This window comes from Schistocerca gregaria, chromosome 4 (genome assembly GCF_023897955.1).
Source record: "Schistocerca gregaria isolate iqSchGreg1 chromosome 4, iqSchGreg1.2, whole genome shotgun sequence".
Classification (NCBI taxonomy): Eukaryota; Metazoa; Arthropoda; class Insecta; order Orthoptera; family Acrididae; genus Schistocerca; species Schistocerca gregaria.
The window spans coordinates 104780621-104800962 of NC_064923.1; the positions used below are offsets into that span (position 1 = coordinate 104780621).

Sequence of the window (20342 nt, forward strand, 5' to 3'; positions counted from 1 at the left end):
GAGGAGGTTCTACGCAGAATCGGAGAGGAAAGGAATATGTGGAAAACACTGATAAGGAGAAGGGACAGGATGATAGGACATCTGCTAAGACATGAGGGAATGACTTCCATGGTACTAGAGGGAGCTGTAGAAGGCAAAAACTGTAGAGGAAGACAGAGAGTGGAACACGTCAAGCAAATAATTGAGGAAGTAGGTTGCAAGTGCTACTCAGAGATGAAGAGGTTGACACAGGAAGGAAATTCTTGGCGGGCCGCATCAAACCAGTCAGTAGACTGATGACCAAAAAGAAAAGAAGTTGTGTCCAGAAAGGCGTAGTGTAGCAATCGAAGAAGTGAGAGATAAGTTCGGAAAGGGAATACAAGTGCGTGGTTCGCAGCCGACAGTCAATATGACTGGAGGTAAGGAATAAGTGTTGTTGTTGTTGTTGTCTTTAGCCCTGAGACTGGTTTGATGCAGCTCTCCACGCTGCTCTATCCTGTGCAAGCTTCTTCGTCTCGCAGTACCTACTGCAACCTACATCCTTCTGAATCTGCTTAGTGTATTCATCTATTGGTCTCCCTCTACGATTTTTATCCTAAACGCTGCCCTCCAATACTAAACTGGTGATCCCTTGATGCCTCAGAAAATGTCCTACCAACCGATTCCTTCTTCTAGTCAAGTTGTGCCACAAACTTCTCTTCTCCCCAATCCTCTTCAGTACTTCGCCATTAGTTATGTGATGTACCCATCTAATCTTCAGCATTCTTCTGTAGCACCTCATTTCGAAAGCTACTATTCTCTTCTAGTCCAAACTATTTATCGTCCATGTTTCACTCCCATACACGTCTACACTCCATACAAATACTTTCAGAAACATCATCAGTTATTTTGCTCCCCAAGTAGCAAAACTCCTTTACTACTTTAAGTGTCTCATTTCCTAATCTAATTCCCTCAGCATCACCCGACTTAATTCGACTACATTCCATTATCCTTGTTTTGCTTTTGTTGATGTTCATCTTATATCCAACTTTTAAGACACTGTCCATTCCGTTCAACTGCTCTTCGAAGACCTTTGCTGACTCTGACAGAATTACAATGTCATCGGAGAACCTTAAAGTTTTTATTTCTTCTCCATGGATTTTAATACCTACTCCAAATTTTTCTTTTGTTTCCATTACTGCTTGTTCAATATACAGATTGAACAACATCAGGGAGAGGCTACAACCCTGTCTCGCGCCCTTCCCAACCACTGCTTCCCCTTCATGTCCCTCGACTCTTATAACTGCCATCTGGTTTCTGTAGAAATTGTAAATAGCTTTTCGCTCCCTTTATTTTACCCCTGCCACCTTTACAATTTGAAAGAGAGTATTGCAGTCAGTATTGTCCAAAGCTTTCTCTAAGTCTACAAATGCTAGGAGAGTAGGTTTGCCTTTCCTCAATCTACCTTCTAAGATAAGTCGTAGCTTCAGTATTGCCTCACGTGTTCCGATATTTCTACGGATTCCAAACTGATCTTCCCCGAGGTCGGCTTCTATCAGTTTTTCCATTCGTCTGTAAAAAACTCGCGTTAGTATTTTGCAGCCGTGACTTAATAAACTGACAGTTCGGTAATTTGCACATCTGTCAACACCTGCTTTCTTTGGGATTGGAATTGTTATATTCTTCTTGAAGTCTGAGGGAATTTCGCCTTGCTCATACATCTTGCTCACCAGATGGTACAGTTTTGTCAGGACTGGCTCTCCCAAGGATGTCAGTAGTTGTAATGGAATGTTGTCTACTCCCGGAGCTTTGTTTCGACTCAGGTCTTTCAGTGCTCTGTCAAACTCTTTACGGAGTATAATATCTCCTATTTAATCTTCATCTACACCCTCTTCCATTTCCATAATATTGTCATCAAGTACATCGCCCTTGTATAGACCCTCTATATACTCCTTCCACCTTTCTGCTTTCTCTTCTTTGCTTAGAACTGGGTTTCCATCTGAGCTCTTGATGTTCATACAAGTGGTTCTCTTTTCTCCAAAGGTCTCTTTAATTTTCCTGTAGACAGTATCTATCTTACCCCTAGTGAGATAAGCCTCTACATCCTTACATTTGTCCTCTAGCCATCCCTCCTTAATCATTTTGCACTTCCTATCGATCTCATTTTTGAGACGTTTGTATTCATTTTTGCCTGCTTCATTTATTGCATTTTTATATTTTCTCCTTTCATCAGTTACATTCAATATTTTCTCTGTTACACAAGGATTTCTACTAGCCCTCGTCTTTTTACCTACTTGATTCTCTGGTGCCTTCACTACTTCATCCCTCAAGGCTACCCATTCTTCTTCTACTGTATTTTTTTCCCCCATTCCTACCATTTGTTCCCTTACACTCTCCCTGAAACCCTGTACAACCTCTGGTTTAGTCAGTCTATCCAGGTCGCATCTCCTTAAATTCCCACCTTTTTGCAGTTTCTTCAGTTTCTTCAGGAATAAATGTACTTAGTGAAAGTAATAGGTAACATACTTATCACGGAAAGTAGCTTAAGGATAAGCAGGACCAGTAGGATATATAGTTCCGCACTGTCGGCTGATAAACAAAGTAAGAGCCTACGGAATATCAGACCACCTGTGTGTCTGGATTGAAGAGTTTTTAGCAAACAGAACACAGCATGTTGTTACCAACGGAGAGACGTCTACAGACGTTAAAGTAACCTCTGGCTTTTCGCGGATGATGCTGTAGTATACAGAGAAGTTGCAGCATTAGAAAATTGTAGCGAAATGCAGGGAGATCTGCAGCGGATAGACACTTGGTGCAGGGAGTGGCAACTAACCCTTAACATAGACAAATGTAATGTATTGCGAATACATAGAAAGAAGGATCCTTTATTGTATAATTATATGATAGCGGAACAAACACTGGTAGCAGTTACTTCTGTAAAAAATCTGGGAGTATGCTTGCGGAACGTCTTGAAGTGGAATGATCATATACAATTTATTGTTGGTAATGCGGGTGCCAGGTTGAGATTCATTGGGAGAGTCCCTAGAAAATGTAGTCCATCAACAACGGAGGTGGCTTACAAAACACTCGTTCGACTTATACTTGAGTATTGCTCGTCAGTGTGGGATCCTTACCAGATCGGGTTGACGGAGGAGATAGAGAAGATCCAAAGAAGAGCGGCGCGTTTCGTCACAGGGTTATTTGGTAACCGTGATAGCGTATCGGATATGTTTAGCAAACTCAAGTGGCAGACTCTGCAAGAAATGCGCTCTACATCACAGTGTAGCTTGCTCGCCAGGTTTCGAGAGGGTGCGTTTCTGGATGAGGTATCGAATATATTGCTTCCCCCTACTTATACCTCCCGAGGATATCATGATTGTAAAATTAGAGAGATTCGAGCGCGCACGGAGGCTTTCAGACAGTCGTTCTTCCCGCGAACCACACGCGACTGTAACAGAAAAGGGAGGTAATGACAGTGGCACGTAAAGTGCCCTCCGCCACACACCGTTGGGTGGCTTTCCTAGTGTAAATGTAGATGTAGATGTAGATGTAAATGTACATGTAGATGTAGAATAGGAAGTGGTGAAGCTTTTGTGAAAGTGGAGTGACGACATCCTTAAGATGGAATTTGGAAGCTATACAGCAGTACAACAAGAGAGGGTTCTTTTCTGATTAGGAAGTACAGTTTACCCAGATGGCCAAAGCAAGGAAATTACCAGGAATAGGTCGCTATAGTGGAAGAAAACTTTTTGTCAATATAAAAGTGCAACTGGTATCACATATTGATATGGCAACCGTCCCTCAAAATGCACGTCAGAGTCTAGCGTTGGAGGGAAATGAAACGTTGCAGAGAATGCTGTGAGACGACGTCAGCCAACAGAATGCTGCTTAGGACGACACAACGACAGAAACGGCTCCTATACGAACAGAAAATAGGCGACTCTCCAGCTAGCCTCGGTCGCACCAGAAGAGCCGCACTGGAAGACAAGCTGTGATATAAACTCTATAGCAGGGACCTATTAACTTGTGTGATTTGTTTACATGGAAATTGTGTGTCCCAAGGACATTGATTATTTGCATGTCGTCATTTGCTTGTGACCCATCGTTATAGAAACGAAAAGTTAAGTATTGTCAATTTAACTTATTGTAATAAACTCCATTAATAAGAATTGCTTCAATTGTTGTCTAGCTATCCGAGAAGACAGCTTCTTAGGCACTATACTAGACGAGCGGGCACAGGTCACATCGCTACATGACACTGCAAAGAACACAAAAACGGCAGAATAGATCGAGTGCTATAGTCGCGCAAGGTACTCAGGAGAAATTCTGTCAAGGAGACGTATTTTCGGAATACGGCTAAGAGAGCAAATCGTCAGTCGTGCTTGAACAGCTTAGACGGTAGAGTACATGTCCGTGAAAGGCAGACGTGCCAGTTTCAAGTCGCGGACTGACATCAAGTTTTAATCTGCCACTAAGTTTTAACAGAAATACGGGACAGTAGCATCGCTATCACATCAAAAATCCTTCACTGACATATTTCAAATAAATCGGTATGTATGTTTTAATATTATTACTACGCAAAGGCCTAGTGTAAATGACAACTAATAAAGAAAGCAATGGACATCCTTATTATAACCAAATTTCATCTAAGACTTTACACAGAACAGTACAGGACTCAGCAGTCGCACCTTCCTAAATGCTTGAGCAACGGCCATCTATTTGTTAATCTGACTTTCACATACCGTGGTGTTTCTGTCTTAAATGACCTTGGAATAAATTCACTTTCCTGATTGTGGGCAGTTTTATTTTCCTGATTGACCTACAGTTGATTTTTTTATTTTTATTTACTTACATTTTTGCCGCCGCGAATTCTTCTCCGGTGTTAACTTCATAATCTCAGAATAGCACCTACACCCAACGCTATCTCTCTCTCTCTTACGCTAAACTTTCTACAGCTCCATCCACTACCATAGAAGTTATGTCCTCCTGTCTTAACGCATGTCCTGTCAACGTGCCACTTCTTCTTTTCATATCTTCATATCGTCGGCGATTCTTCGTAGAACATTCTCATTCCCTATCAGCCCACCTAGTTAATCAACGTCCTTCTATGACAGTACATTTCAAACGCTTCTATTCTCTCCTTTCCCGTTATTCCCACTGCCCATCATTCGCGACCTGACAGTGGTGTGCTGAAAAGGCAGATTCTCATCAAATTGACATTGTTTTTTTGATACTAGTACTCTTCTTCTGGCCACCAATGGACTCCTTGTCAGTGCTTATCTGCGTTTTAGGTCCTCGTTACTTCATCTGTCTTGAGTTTCCTTGCTTCCAACTTACAGGGCAATATTGAACGTTAATATGTTATAAATAGCGTATATTCCCCGAGCATGCATCGGTAAGTGGTGCGGAACCGGTCGCAGATATAATAAAAATCATTCATACAGCCAGTGCGGGAATTTCTTTGAAAAAATGTCGAAGTTTAGCTGTGCTTAGCCGCCCTACAAAAAAACATGTTGCAATAATGCTCGAACTTTATCTACTTCGTAGCTCCCAATGCTGATATTAATTTTGGCAGTAATCTCACTACTGCTGCTCCTCATCACTTCCGCCGCACTTCGATTCACTCTCAGAGCATATTTTGTGCTCATTCGGCTGTTCATTTGGCATACATTTCTTTCTCGCTTCCAGTAAGTATATCTTGTTGAGATACGAGGATTGCCCAAAATGTAATGCACCGCATTCTTTATTGAACGCATTGAGAATTACACACTCGAAAGAATGGAGTTTTATCTGCACATCCTATTTTCCAACATACACTCCTGGAAATTGAAATAAGAACATCGTGAATTCATTGTCCCAGGAAGGGGAAACTTTATTGACACATTCCTGGGGTCAGATACATCACTTGATCACACTGACAGAACCACAGGCACGTAGACACAGGCAACAGAGCATGCACAATGCCGGCACTAGTACAGTGTATATCCACCTTGAATGAGATTTTCACTCTGCAGCGGAGTGTGCGCTGATATGAAACTTCCTGGCAGATTAAAACTGTGTGCCCGACCGAGACTCGAACTCGGGACCTTTGCCTTTCGCGGGCAAGTGCTCTACCAACTGAGCTACCGAAGCACGACTCACGCGCGGTACTCACAGCTTTACTTCTGCCAGTACCTCGTCTCCTACCTTCCAAACTTTACAGAAGCTCTCCTGCGAGACATGCAGAACTAGCACTCCTGAAAGAAAGGATATTGCGGAGACATGGCTTAGCCACAGCCTGGGGGATGTTTCCAGAATGAGATTTTCACTCTGCAGCGGAGTGTGCGCTGATATGAAACTTCCTGGCAGATTAAAACTGTGTGCCCGACCGAGACTCGAACTCGGGACCTTTGCCTTTCGCGGGCAAGTGCTGTGGCTAAGCCATGTCTCCGCAATATCCTTTCTTTCAGGAGTGCTAGTTCTGCATGTCTCGCAGGAGAGCTTCTGTAAAGTTTGGAAGGTAGGAGACGAGGTACTGGCAGAACTAAAGCTGTGAGTACCGGGCGTGAGTCGTGCTTCGGTATCTCAGTTGGTAGAACACTTGCCCGCGAAAGGCAAAGGTCCCGAGTTCGAGTCTCGGTCGGGCACACAGTTTTAATCTGCCAGGAAGTTTCATATCAGCGCACACTCCGCTGCAGAGTGAAAATCTCATTCTGGAAACATCCCCCAGGCTGTGGCTAAGCCATGTCTCCGCAATATCCTTTCTTTCAGGAGTGCTAGTTCTGCATGTCTCGCAGGAGAGCTTCTGTAAAGTTTGGAAGGTAGGAGACGAGGTACTGGCAGAAGTAAAGCTGTGAGTACCGGGCGTGAGTCGTGCTTCGGTAGCTCAGTTGTTAGAGCACCTGCCCGCGAAAGGCAAAGGTCCCGAGTTCGAGTCTCGATCGGGCACACAGTTTTAATCTGCCAGGAAGTTTCATATCAGCGCACACTCCGCTGCAGAATGAAAATCTCATTCTGGAAACATCCCCCAGGCTGTGGCTAAGCCATGTCTCCGCAATATCCTTTCTTTCAGGAGTGCTAGTTCTGCATGTGTCGCAGGAGAGCTTCTGTAAAGTTTGGAAGGTAGGAGACGAGGTACTGGCAGAAGTAAGGCTGTGAGTACCGGGCGTGAGTCGTGCTTCGGTAGCTCAGTTGGTAGAGCACTTGCCCGCGAAAGGCAAAGGTCCCGAGTTCGAGTCTCGGTCGGGCACACAGTTTTAATCTGCCAGGAAGTTTCATATCAGCGCACACTCCGCTGCAGAGTGAAAATCTCATTCTGGAAACATCCCCCAGGCTGTGGCGAAGCCATGTCTCCGCAATATCCTTTCTTTCAGGAGTGCTAGTTCTGCATGTCTCGCAGGAGAGCTTCTGTAAAGTTTGGAAGGTAGGAGACGAGGTACTGGCAGAACTAAAGCTGTGAGTACCGGGCGTGAGTCGTGCTTCGGTAGCTCAGTTGGTAGAACACTTGCCCGCGAAAGGCAAAGGTCCCGAGTTCGAGTCTCGGTCGGGCACACAGTTTTAATCTGCCAGGAAGTTTCATATCAGCGCACACTCCGCTGCAGAGTGAAAATCTCATTCTGGAAACATCCCCCAGGCTGTGGCTAAGCCATGTCTCCGCAATATCCTTTCTTTCAGGAGTGCTAGTTCTGCATGTGTCGCAGGAGAGCTTCTGTAAAGTTTGGAAGGTAGGAGACGAGGTACTGGCAGAAGTAAAGCTGTGAGTACCGCGCGTGAGTCGTGCTTCGGTAGCTCAGTTGGTAGAGCACTTGCCTGCGAAAGGTAAAGGTCCCGAGTTCGAGTCTCGGTCGGGCACACAGTTTTAATCTGCCAGGAAGTTTCATATCAGCGCACACTCCGCTGCAGAGTGAAAATCTCATTCTGGAAACATCCCCCAGGCTGTGGCTAAGCCATGTCTCCGCAATATCCTTTCTTTCAGGAGTGCTAGTTCTGCATGTCTCGCAGGAGAGCTTCTGTAAAGTTTGGAAGGTAGGAGACGAGGTACTGGCAGAAGTAAAGCTGTGAGTACCGGTCGTGAGTCGTGCTTCGGTAGCTCAGTTGGTAGAGCACTTGCCCGCGAAAGGCAAAGGTCCCGAGTTGGAGTCTCGGTCGGGCACACAGTTTTAATCTGCCAGGAAGTTTTATATCCACCTTTCGCAGCAATGCAGGCTGCTATTCTCCCATGGAGACGATCGTAGAGATGCTGGATATAGTCCTGTGGAACGGCTTGCCATGCCATTTCCACCTGGCGCCTCAGTTGGACCAGCGTTCGTGCTGGACGTGCATACCGCGTGAGACGACGCTTCTTCCAGTCCCAAACATGCTCAATGGGGGACAGATCCGGAGATCTTGCTGGCCAGGGTAGTTGACTTACACCTTCTAGAGCACGTTGGGTGGCACGGGATACATGCGGACGTGCATTGTCCTGTTGGAACAGCAAGTTCCTTTGCGGGTCTAGGAATGGTAGAACGATGGGTTCGATGACGGTTTGGATGTACCGTGCACTATTCAGTGTCCCCTCGACGATCACCAGAGGTGTACGGCCAGTGTAGGAGATCGCTCCCCACACCATGATGCCGAGTGTTGGCCCTGTGTGCCTCGGTCGTATGCAGTCCTGATTGTGGCGCTCACCTGCACGGCGCCATACACGCATACGACCATCATTGGCACCAAGGCAGAAGCGACTCTCATCGCTGAAGACGACACGTCTCCATTCGTCCCTCCATTCACGCCTGTCGCGACACCACTGGAGGCGGGCTGCACGATGTTGAGGCGTAAGCGGAAGACGGCCTAACGGGGTGCGGGACCGTAGCCCAGCTTCATGCAGACGGTTGCGAATGGTCCTCGCCGATACCCCAGGAGCAACAGTGTCCCTAATTTGCTGGGAAGTGGCGGTGCGGTCCCCTACGGCACTGCGTAGGATCCTACGGTCTTGGCGTGCATCAGTGCGTCGCTGCGGACCGGTCCCAGGTCGACGGGCACGTGCACCTTCCGCCGACCACTGGCGACAACATCGATGTACTGTGGAGATCTCACGCCCCACGTGTTGAGCAATTCGGCGGTACGTCCACCCGGCCTCCCGCATGCCCACTATACGCCCTCGCTCAAAGTCCGTCAACTGCACATACGGTTCACGTCCACGCTGACGCGGCATGCTACCGGTGTTAAAGACTGCGATGGAGCTCCGTATGCCAAGGCAAACTGGCTGACACTGACGGCGGCGGTGCACAAATGCTGCGCAGCTAGCGCCATTCGACGGCCAACATCGCGGTTCCTGGTGTGTCCGCTGTGCCGTGCGTGTGATCATTGCTTGTACAGCCCTCTCGCAGTGTCCGGAGCAAGTATGATGGGTCTGACACACAGGTGTCAATGTGTTCTTTTTTCCATTTCCAGGAGTGTAATATCCTTCCCGTTCTATGGCCTTCCTCCAGCGCGAAACTAGGGTGTGTAAGCCCTGTCCGTACCAAACCTTGTCCTGGTGGCGGAGCTAGTGCTTCACTGTTGGGCTTCCTTTGCTCATCGACAGATGCAGCGCCAACTGCCGGTTCGTAATGTGTCTGTCCTGGCGAATGACAACATCAGCTCGCTGCAACATGTCCCCAACCGCTGCAAATCGTGGAGCTCCGCCGAACATCCTTCTGATGACCTCACCCTCCGTGCCCAGCGACTAACTGTACTTCTGTCGAGAGCAGATGCTCCATAGACTTTGCACAAGCGATTGTGAATATTCCCCACAGTTCCTTTTTCTGCAGTGAGAAATTCAATGACGGGTACTATGCGACTTAACGTCTGAGGTCGTCAGTCGCCTAGAACTTAGAACTAATTAAACCTAACTAACCTAAGGACATCACACACTTCCATGCCCGGGGTAGGATTCGAACCTGCGACCGTAGCAGTCGCTCGGCTCCAGACTGTAGCGCCTAGAACCGCATGGCCACTAAGGCCGGCCTCAATGACGGCACGTTGCTTGTAACGTACATCACCTACACACGCCTGCAGCTACGCTATCGGTCGGTAGTGACGGAAATTTGGCGTACTCACTCAGGAGACTTCAAATAATACACAGGTAACGTTTCGCATTCGCAGCATTGTTTTCGGCTGAGAAAACAAATGCGGTACATTACTTTCTTGGCAACCCTCGTACATTCATCTAGAATGTTAATCTTCTTCCTCATCCTATCTTTTATTTCCCTCGTTGTTCTTCAATGTACATATTGAACAGTACGGGAAAAAGACTCCATCCATGTCTTACATCCTTTTGAATCTGGGCAGTTTGTTCTTGGTATTAAATTTTTATCGTTCTTTCTTGATCCTTTTCCGTGTAGATTACCTGCCTTACCCTGTTGTTACTCCTGTATCTCTGAGAATTTCGCACATCTTGCATCGTTTTACATTATCGCACCTCTTTTGTAGGTCGACAAATTCTTTTGTCTTGAATTTTCTTAAGTATTGCTTTCAAACTTCATAACTTCTTTCTTGTGCCTTTACCTTTCTTAAAAGGTGACGGTCCGTTTTATAACATATCCTCACTTTCATTTTCCATTATTTTGTGTATATTCATTTTAATAATCTACGTTAAAGCAAAAGTGCCCTCTGCGCAAGTCCTGCTCTCCGTGAGCCCAAAGTGATCCGTTTCAGATATCGTGGTACTTTAGGGAATGAGAGCGTCCTCTGTCCTCGTTCTATTTTCCGCGTTCCTCAGTCTGGATGCGGCAGCTGGTCCGTCATTTGAGCGCACGGGGCAGGTGAGCGCTCTCCTGGTCGCAGGCAGGCAGACGGGGTTCCTTAATTGCAGGCCGCGCCGCGCTGCCGGCCTCTCGTGGCGGCCCATATTTTCGGGGCCGCCTCCCGCCGGCGCTTGTCAACTTCCGCCTCCGGATATGACCCCAGCCGGGGCCCGGCGCCTGCATTATGCATGCAGAGAGGCCGCCGATCCTCCTCTGCAAACAGACTACCTGCCGGCGGCGGTGCGGCGCCGTGCGCATGCGCGGGGGTGTACTTACCTGCTGCAGGTGTCCGCTAATTGGAGACACTGCTCCGGCGTTGTCACACGTCCCGCGGCTCCTGTACTGCCCGACAGGAAGGACAAACTGTCAACCTGCGGCTGCCCTGCGGACACGAGACCACGCTATTGTTCGTTTCTCGATGCTGTTGTCATTTCACCCGTTCCACCAGTTCAAATTAGCAAGACAGAATCTGTGCACGGAATCCTAAAGTACTGCGTGTCCATTCTGTAATTATAAAATCCATTCAAACATAAAACTTTACATGTGATGTGGAACTTGCATTTGTTCTTCAGACAGTAAATTATTAGAGGCCGTAACAAATTTTCCTATCCAAAGTAATTTTTCAGAATGCAAGTTGTAGTAAAGATACCTCTGCCTTGACACCGCCTACACGATGCTCAGCCCGCATCTCGTGGTCGTGCGGTAGCGTTCTCGCTTCCCACGCCCGGGTTCCCGGGTTCGATTCCCGGCGGGGTCAGGGATTTTCTCTGCCTCGTGATGGCTGGGTGTTGTGTGGTGTCCTTAGGTTAGTTAGGTTTAAGTAGTTCTAAGTTCTAGGGGACTGATGATCTAAGATGTTAAGTCCCATAGTGCTCAGAGCCATTTTTTACACGATGCTCATTTCAGCGAATAAGTACCGGATTCTGCATTAGGAAGGTCGTGTGCTTAAAGTGGGGCAAAACACGCCGAAAATGGAAACAATTCAATGATGTGTGCGGGAATCACATACAAGTTGTGTGTGGACTAAACTACATCGTCAACAGAGGACCATGTTGTTTGGATAATCCTACTAATGGGCTACAACTTTTACCTACAACATTGTGCGCCATTATCTGGTTCTTATCATTTCACTGATGAATCCACATCTTCGCTGCTTCAAGTGTGAGTTTTCTAGAAATCATGATGTTTTTGCATTTCACACTTAAATGGGACTTTCTGCTATCATAGTTAAGACCACCGTCTTGTAAGTCTCCTTGGTTTCGTACAACGAATTTCCTCTCATTTTATTATCTGAAAAGTAAGCAGATTCTGTGTGTTTATCGGGATGTATTTGTTCGGTCCGCATATCTGCAACATGCCAGACATGTAGTATACAATGCAACTTTTGATGTACCCATGGTTTTGCTGACGCTCATGTTCACCACTGATTTTGTGTGAATTTCAAAAAATATCTTTTTCAGTCCCACTCAAGGCACTGAGTGGCGTATGTAGCATATAGCTCCATTTCAGAGCCTTCTGCATTGCTTGTCTATGACCTGTTAGAAGCCGTTCGCTATCTGGCACGTTATAAAGTTTTTTCATGCGTGACTGAAAGACTTGTGTCTCTGAGACGTTTGACTTTATCCATTTATGTAGATGCCAATATTATTAGTTGGACATGTAATTTTGATTTTTGTAAGTTATCGATGTACAGGTCAGAGGGAGAGAACAACTTATATTACTGTTAAACAATCTTTGTTCTTGTTGTAGCATAATCTTTGGCTTCTGCGCAGTCTGATACTTTCTGAGTAGAAGTGTGGTAGGTGATCGCCGTATGCAGTAGTGCTGTGTTGAATTGTTGCTGTATCAATTAGATGAACAAAGATTTATTGTAAATGACAGCAAAGATGTCTATGATATATATATTGGAAGGCGAAAAGAAAGTAAATTTTGAACGAGATTATTATTATTTTGAAGAGAAGAAGTTTGAGGTAAGACGATAGCACTGCGCAGCTAATTTTTAGAATAGTTATTGACAGCTGGCTAACTTTCGCAGAGCTGAGAGAAAGATCACCTTGCTTCCCAGAATAATGCATTAAGAAATAAACTGATTAAGCTGTTTGGTTTCCATAAAAACTCACTGTTAACATTGCACACCTTTCAAAAAATTGTTCGCTTTGTTAAGCATGGTACTGTTCACACCACTGTTACCGGTGAAGATCATGGAGATCTTTGCCGTGTGTTTTAGTATAGGTACTTCATTCTAAAATAGTTTGCTTGGAATATCTTTCCATAGGAATAGTTACACTTCCCACCCTACTGTTTAAAGAAAGGTTATCATTACACATAACCAAATCACACCGTGTGGTAAGCAACAGGTTGAATACTGTTTGTAAATATTACTGAAAAGTAGAATTCTATCTTAGCCGCTTCCTGCTTACTGTTTGCTGTTCTGCTTCCGAGAAATCTGTCACAATGTTGTCAAGACTCGAGGTAAGTAGAAATTATGATTAGGGCGAGATAAGTTTTACTTCAGTTGCGATTTTAATAAAAAGACAAATTATATTGTGAACAGTTACATTTCAATTCGAAATAGGTTCTATTAAGTAAAACGTCAGCATAAAAGCTTAAATTGGATAACAGTTTGTGAGTACATAGATATTTTATACAGTGGGAGGTGAAGTTGGGTTAAGTTTCCTACAGTTACGCATGGTAGTGAGGTTACAATATTTGTGTGCCCGAAGATTATTTCCTTAATCATCCAATAACCTGTTTAGAGTGCCTTCTTCTTCATTCACAATCTTTAATACTATTCTCACAGGTTAATCAATTCACATCTCTTCCAAGAATATCCTTGAAACTTAGGTCATTATTTCCAGATGTTGGCATATTTTTAATCACACATATATTTATTATCTCTCTCTCTCTCTCTCTCTCTCTCTCTCTCTCTCTCTCACACACACACACACACACACACACACACACACACACAAGAGAAAAATCCCCAAAGACATACGACTCAAGAGCGTGTGACAAGGTTGCTGTTCGACTCTCATTTTAATTGAAAGTTAAAGAATGAATGAAAATTTTCGGAAGTACTTGTGACACATATGACAGTGCAAAGGGAACAAACATCAGTATTGCGGTTTCCCAACAAATATCTTTCACGGAAACAATGGAAATCGAGAGGTACTATTAGAGGGATTACACAGATATAATATCGAGGTGGAGGAGAGGAGGAGGGTTGTATCGTTCTTACTTGTGATTCAGCCAATGATTCCCCCTTCTCTAACAGCGTAACGCTTCCAACCAAAGCCCCTTATCACACTGGACAACAATATTTAACATTTTTACTGCTAAACGAAGTATAATGGATGATTCTTATTAAGTGCTTTCTGTTGATTTTCAATCAATAGAAGTTCTGCATTACATACAGATTGCGAATATTCACGGTAACAGGCTTTTTTGGTAATTTTACATTAGACCAAACGTATAACCCTTAGCTTTTATCCTCTTAATATATTTCTGTAGTAGAAATTCTTGAGAATTATCTCTCTTGAGCGTCCAACAGTAGTCTGCCAACACATTTTGAATCCATTTTCGCTGGTTTCGTTTCTCGATTTCAGCGATGTTGTGGTGGAAACCCTCGGCATGTTCGTCTCTACGTTCGTCTCTACGTTATTACAGAATAAACCAAGATGGGACTATCACACGTGAATTTTCTGCGAAGTGTTACATCCCATGGCCGTGTAGTTGTCAAATTTGCTCAGTGACTAGTTCTCTGTGGTGTTCAGAATTGTAGTTTCCTAGAAAGTTTCTGTGAGCGTTTTTGAAAGGAAGACATGCAGTCGGTTCTTGCATTTATAACAAGGTTTTAGACTATGGAATCTTCATAACTTCCCTAATTTGAGGGCCAACGAATATTTTCCTCTTTTCCCTTCACTTCACTTATCTTATGGTACTTCGTTTCTAGGAAGAGAAATGCGCTCCGGTCCCGATCCATTTTTTTATAAAATTTGTCTTCAAATCTTGGTTAATATCAAATCGACGGAATAAGATTTTGTCAGTAGCTAACAAGTGGTTGCTGAACAACATTGGGCTGTACCGGATTGAATAACATACTCTCTGGCCATATTTTCTTAATATAACGATTGCTTCTATGTCTGCTATTCCACATACCAAGAAGCAACAAAATTTTCCACAGTCAAGTTGTAACGCAAGTGGAGTAGCTATGACTGCCAAACCTGCACTCACATGCCTCGAACAGTCGTCACATCGCATACTGGATAGCAAGTGATACAACGTTTCTTTTACCAACTGCGTAAACTGTAGGAATGGATGGAAACTTCATTCCATTGTCTCTTTCAAGCTGATTTTCGCTGACTCAATGAACAAACAAAAGTCTTCAGGTTTACGTTCAACACCCTGTGAGTCTATCAAAGAATCAACATTATTACAGAAAACTAGATATTCCTGTTCATGCATTCCTTTTGGTGTTCGTGGAAAGAATTTACTTTGGTGCCATGTGGCAGGAGATGCTAACTTTTCAGTGTTGATGCAATGATCTATATTAGGTAACCAGCACGAACCAAGTCATTTAGATTCTCCTGTTTTAGACAGTGAGTTTCATTTGTAGTAACGCCTTTTCATAAAATCTAGGTCACTCTGTTGTTTTAATTCAACAATGTCATCAAAACATTCACAATGTTCAGCCACTTTTTTGTCACCTGCAGAAGTTTGTACAGGTAGGCTTGCTCAATGAGACCAAGGTCGAATTGTTGGTTACGAAGACGGATGTTGAACAGTATGTATTGGATTTGAACTAATTCTAAATACATTCGTCAATCGTCTGTTGCATGCTCCTTAGTCTCGACCCTCTTCACAGGAACTGGAAAAGGTATATGACCGGATCCTTTTAACCAACAAATTAATAATGTAACAGATTTGGCACAACGGATCTCTGTAGCCCAAAACTTATTACGGTCTCTTTTATTGTCAAAATAACACTCGAGATCTCTTTTAATTGCAATTTCGCCTCTGCGTTTTTAAAATGAATTTGCCAAAAACAAAAAATATGTTGTTTTTACCGTACACACATTTGCGATAGATTTTCCTCCTCCTAAAACAGAATACATTATTACGTGGCACAACACTTATCATTTCATAGTTGAAGATCAGGCAAGATTAACTTCTTTCATTAAATAAGTTCCTGTATCTCTGGAAAGTAAGCAGGACATTTTCTATTCGTAATATATCTCCTTCATAATCTGCTGCTGGAGCAGACATTGGCCTGAACGGGAAAACCATTATTCTGAGAAAAATTTTTGTTGCGGAACACGGTTGTCATTCCGGAAATCACTGGTAACACTTTGTCTATAGCAACTAGGTCAATTGTTGACCCAAGTAAATAAAATTATAGTCTTTTTTAAGATTAAACATTTAACTTTAAAAAGAATGGTAGGTGATTGAACATTTCTGGTTTCATTTTTGAATATGGCAGATGGATATATATGGGCTGAGAATAAGCTGAAGTTGTTCGTTTAACATTTTCGTTGTTAACCGGTGTTATTTGTTGTATATGTGCCGAATACTCTCTTAAGCTGCAATTCATGTCCCCGACGGCTCATTCTAGCAGCGTCAAAGCTATTTCTTGATGTCCTCTGATACTTTCCCTTCGTTTAGTCAGTGTTTTCATCAGTATCCTTTCAGTTTCGATCCCGTAATTTTGAAACAAAACATCTCATGTCCTTCGACTGTTCTTATCAGAGTTTCCCTCAATCCATGATTAACTTCCGCATAATTCTAGGCTGAATACAATCATTCCTGGAAAATCTTTCTTCAAATTAATGTTCTCTTCGTAATGCCTGGTATCTTTGCCTATACAAGTCCGGTTCATGTGATCACGCTTCGATCATATAGAGTTATATTGCTTCTAGGCTAGCAATCATGTGGCCTCAATCTTGACGTTGAGTGTGTCGCTGCAAAGCATGGTTCCCAAGCTTGCGGAGACTGCTGCCCTTGAGTGCTATCAGATATCACCTAGAACCACATCCCCTTCACCTCTCTACATCCACCACCAATATGTTTACAGCAGAAGATTGCTTTCTAAAATAACGAGGTGCTTTATTAAAGTACGAATTAAAGAGTCAGTGATACAATGAGTACACCTTATCTAGGGCAGCTTTTGTTTTATAGAATGATGAAGCAGTTCCAACCCATCGTGATTGCAACCTTACAGCTCCTTAGAAAGGAGTGGTAGGTTAGAATGTAGACACTTGTTACAAAACATACTTTCTCTACACCACTCCTTTCCCTGGCGGCGTCTACTTCACTCAGACTCTGTACCCTAAATTAATAAGAGCCGCATTAAAATGTGTACTATAATTACTCATCGTAAATTACTTGATTACTTTTAAACATGTAGAAATTGAAAGATTTCAATATGTCAATGCCTTGTGTATCACCAATGACACTAGCAATAATAATATTAATAACACTGTGTAGGTTCTGCAGCAATGTAGTAGCCATTGCACAGTTGTGCTGTCAATCGGTCCATTTATCTGTTGCCAAGCGCAAAATGAAGCAATTTCTGCTGCACTGTCAGAACTATCCGAAACTCACAGAAGACTTTTCATGAGACTTACCAAGCATATAAGAGTAGGAATACAGTGCCGGTATGGGCGTAGATGATGAACTTATGTCAAGGCTACTAATCAGGGCATCCGGCAACAGGTTACACATTTGGGTTCTTTGCTTTACAATCTTCCCTGGGGAACCATCGGGAACAGGGGAATCACACACGCAAATGTGTCACGTGAGATAAATTGGTGGGAACACCTCTGCGCCAATGAGGATCTAGCGCCCCACTGCACCTTCATCTTTTATAAGTGGGGCACATGTGTGGGAGGGGTTTGCTGGAGATGGACAGCATACGGGGAGACTGTGCCTATTTATTTATAAACAATTACGTCTCTTGCGTTTTATTTGTTAATAACAATAATACGTGGCAGCAGCAGAGGATCACCTAGACAGATATATAACCACAATCAGCTTCACGTATTTCTCATATTTTCCTAAATTACACATTTTTTTACTGTTTTCTCCACACTTCTACATACACTCCTGGAAATGGAAAAAAGAACACATTGACATCGGTGTGTCAGACCCACCATACTTGCTCCGGACACTGCGAGAGGGCTGTACAAGCAATGATCACACGCACGGCTCAGCGGACACACCAGGAACCGCGGTGTTGGCCGTCGAATGGCGCTAGCTGCGCAGCATTTGTGCACCACCGCCGTCAGTGTCAGCCAGTTTGCCGTGGCATACGGAGCTCCATCGCAGTCTTTAACACTGGTAGCATGCCGCGACAGCGTGGACGTGAACCGTATGTGCAGTTGACGGACTTTGAGCGAGGGCGTATAGTGGGCATGCGGGAGGCCGGGTGGACGTACCGCCGAATTGCTCAACACGTGGGGCGTGAGGTCCCCACAGTACATCGATGTTGTCGCCAGTGGTCGGCGGAAGGTGCACTTGCCCGTCGACCTGGGACCGGACCGCAGCGACGCACGGATGCACACCAAGACCGTAGGATCCTACGCAGTGCCGTAAGGGACCGCACCGCCACTTCCCAGCAAATTAGGGACACTGTTGCTCCTGGGGTATCGGCGAGGATTATTCGCAACCGTCTCCATGAAGCTGGGCTACGGTCCCGCACACCGTTAGGCCGTCTTCCGCTCACGCCCCAACATCGTGCAGCCCGCCTCCAGTGGTGTCGCGACAGGCGTGAATGGAGGGACGAATGGAGACGTGTCGTCTTCAGCGATGAGAGTCGCTTCTGCCTTGGTGCCAATGATGGTCGTATGCGTGTTTGGCGCCGTGCAGGTGAGCGCCACAATCAGGACTGCATACGACCGAGGCACACAGGGACAACACCCGGCATCATGGTGTGGGGAGCGATCTCCTACACTGGCCGTACACCTCTGGTGATCGTCGAGGGGACACTGAATAGTGCATGGTACATCCAAACCGTCATCGAACCCATCGTTCTACCATTCCTAGACCGGCAAGGGAACTTGCTGTTCCAACAGGACATTGCACGTCCGCATGTATCCCGTGCCACCCAACGTGCTCTAGAAGGTGTAAGTCAACTACCCTGGCCAGCAAGATCTCCGGATCTGTTCCCCATTGAGCATGTTTGGGACTGGATGAAGCGTCGTCTCACGCGGTCTGCACGTCCAGCACGAACGCTGGTCCAACTGAGGCGCCAGGTGGAAATGGCATGGCAAGCCGTTCCACAGGACTATATCCAGCATCTCTACGATCGTCTCCATGGGAGAATAGCAGCCTGCATTACTGCGAAAAGTGGATATACACTGTACTAGTGCCGACATTGTGCATGCTCTGTTGCCTGTGTCTATGTGCCTGTGGTTCTGTCAGTGTGATCATGTGATGTATCTGACCGCAGGAATGTGCCAATAAAGTTTCCCCTTCCTGGGACAATGAATTCCCGGTGTTCTTATTTCAATTTCCAGGAGGGTCTTTTGCCCCATTACGCAAGACTGTTCCCCACGTTGCATCGATGTCATGATGCTCTTAGCCAATCACAATACAAATTAAATTTCACTGATACGGATGAACACATGCCCAGCTCCATTTTTTATAACTGGAGGCACACTGGAGCACATGGGAAGGCTGTGTCTATTTATTTATAACAAATTACGTCACAATAAGCCTATTCGTTTAATTTTTCGCGGCACCAACAGACGTCACACCTGGATAGAAAGTACTCTCAGTTTTACGTATTTTCCGCATTGTACACAATTACGCGAGTTATCTGCCAACTCAGCGTCGTGTAGTGTCAGGATGTAGCGTCAATGTGTCACGCCCCATCTCTTCGCTCTGCATCACGTCGACGTCATGATGTTGTCAGCTTTGGTCCGATTTATGTATCATTCCTAAGCCATGACTCCGTTACTAGTGTTGACGTCGAAGTGTTGGAAACATCATCGTTGGAAGAAACCGAGACATAACAGAGAATTCTATAAACCATAGATATTGTATAAGAAATACTAAACAACGTTACTAGATCATGTGACGTCATAGTAGAATTATAATGCCTCCTAACAACGCCACACTTGTTGAGTGAGTCATCCAGCATCTGAGACAACGCCAGCGAAAATCATGTAGCCTGGAGGAGGGCAGGTCAGGTATCGGTGTGTAGCAGCGAACGACGTTGATGGCGGGCACAGTACCCAGTAGTTGCTGGTAAAGCTGTGGTTGGTGCCCAACCTTCATGGCCGACAAAATCTTCCGCTTGCGATAACAACCGCTCGCAGATAGCAAGACGTAGGTGGAAATATCAGACTAGTACGCACATAGATTATAAGTAGCTCCTGCACTGTATTTTCCGGATAATGCTGATATAGGGCGCAAAAACCCGTACGATTATTGCCACCAGCTCATGAATGGGAGAGCCCCACGTGTCTAGCACTGCTCAAGTTTGACCCCCCTCGCCCCCCCCCCTCCATAATTTCTCTATGTGACAAATACACAAACCAATAATAGCTCGTTGAAACCTAGATGATCACCAGATGAAATCTGTTGACTTCTTTGTGGATGAACGTTGCAAACTGTGTAACCCATCTCTCCGCAGAGCACTTT

At 44.9% G+C, this 20342-nt stretch overlaps 1 non-coding gene across 1 annotated transcript; it reads right to left on the reverse strand.

The window, feature by feature from the left end:
* Positions 1–6016: 6016 nt before the first annotated feature.
* Trnas-cga (transfer RNA serine (anticodon CGA)) lies at positions 6017–6091 on the reverse strand. Its single transcript has one exon. It is a non-coding gene; the product is annotated as a tRNA-Ser (tRNA).
* Between the last annotated feature and the right edge of the window lie 14251 nt (positions 6092–20342).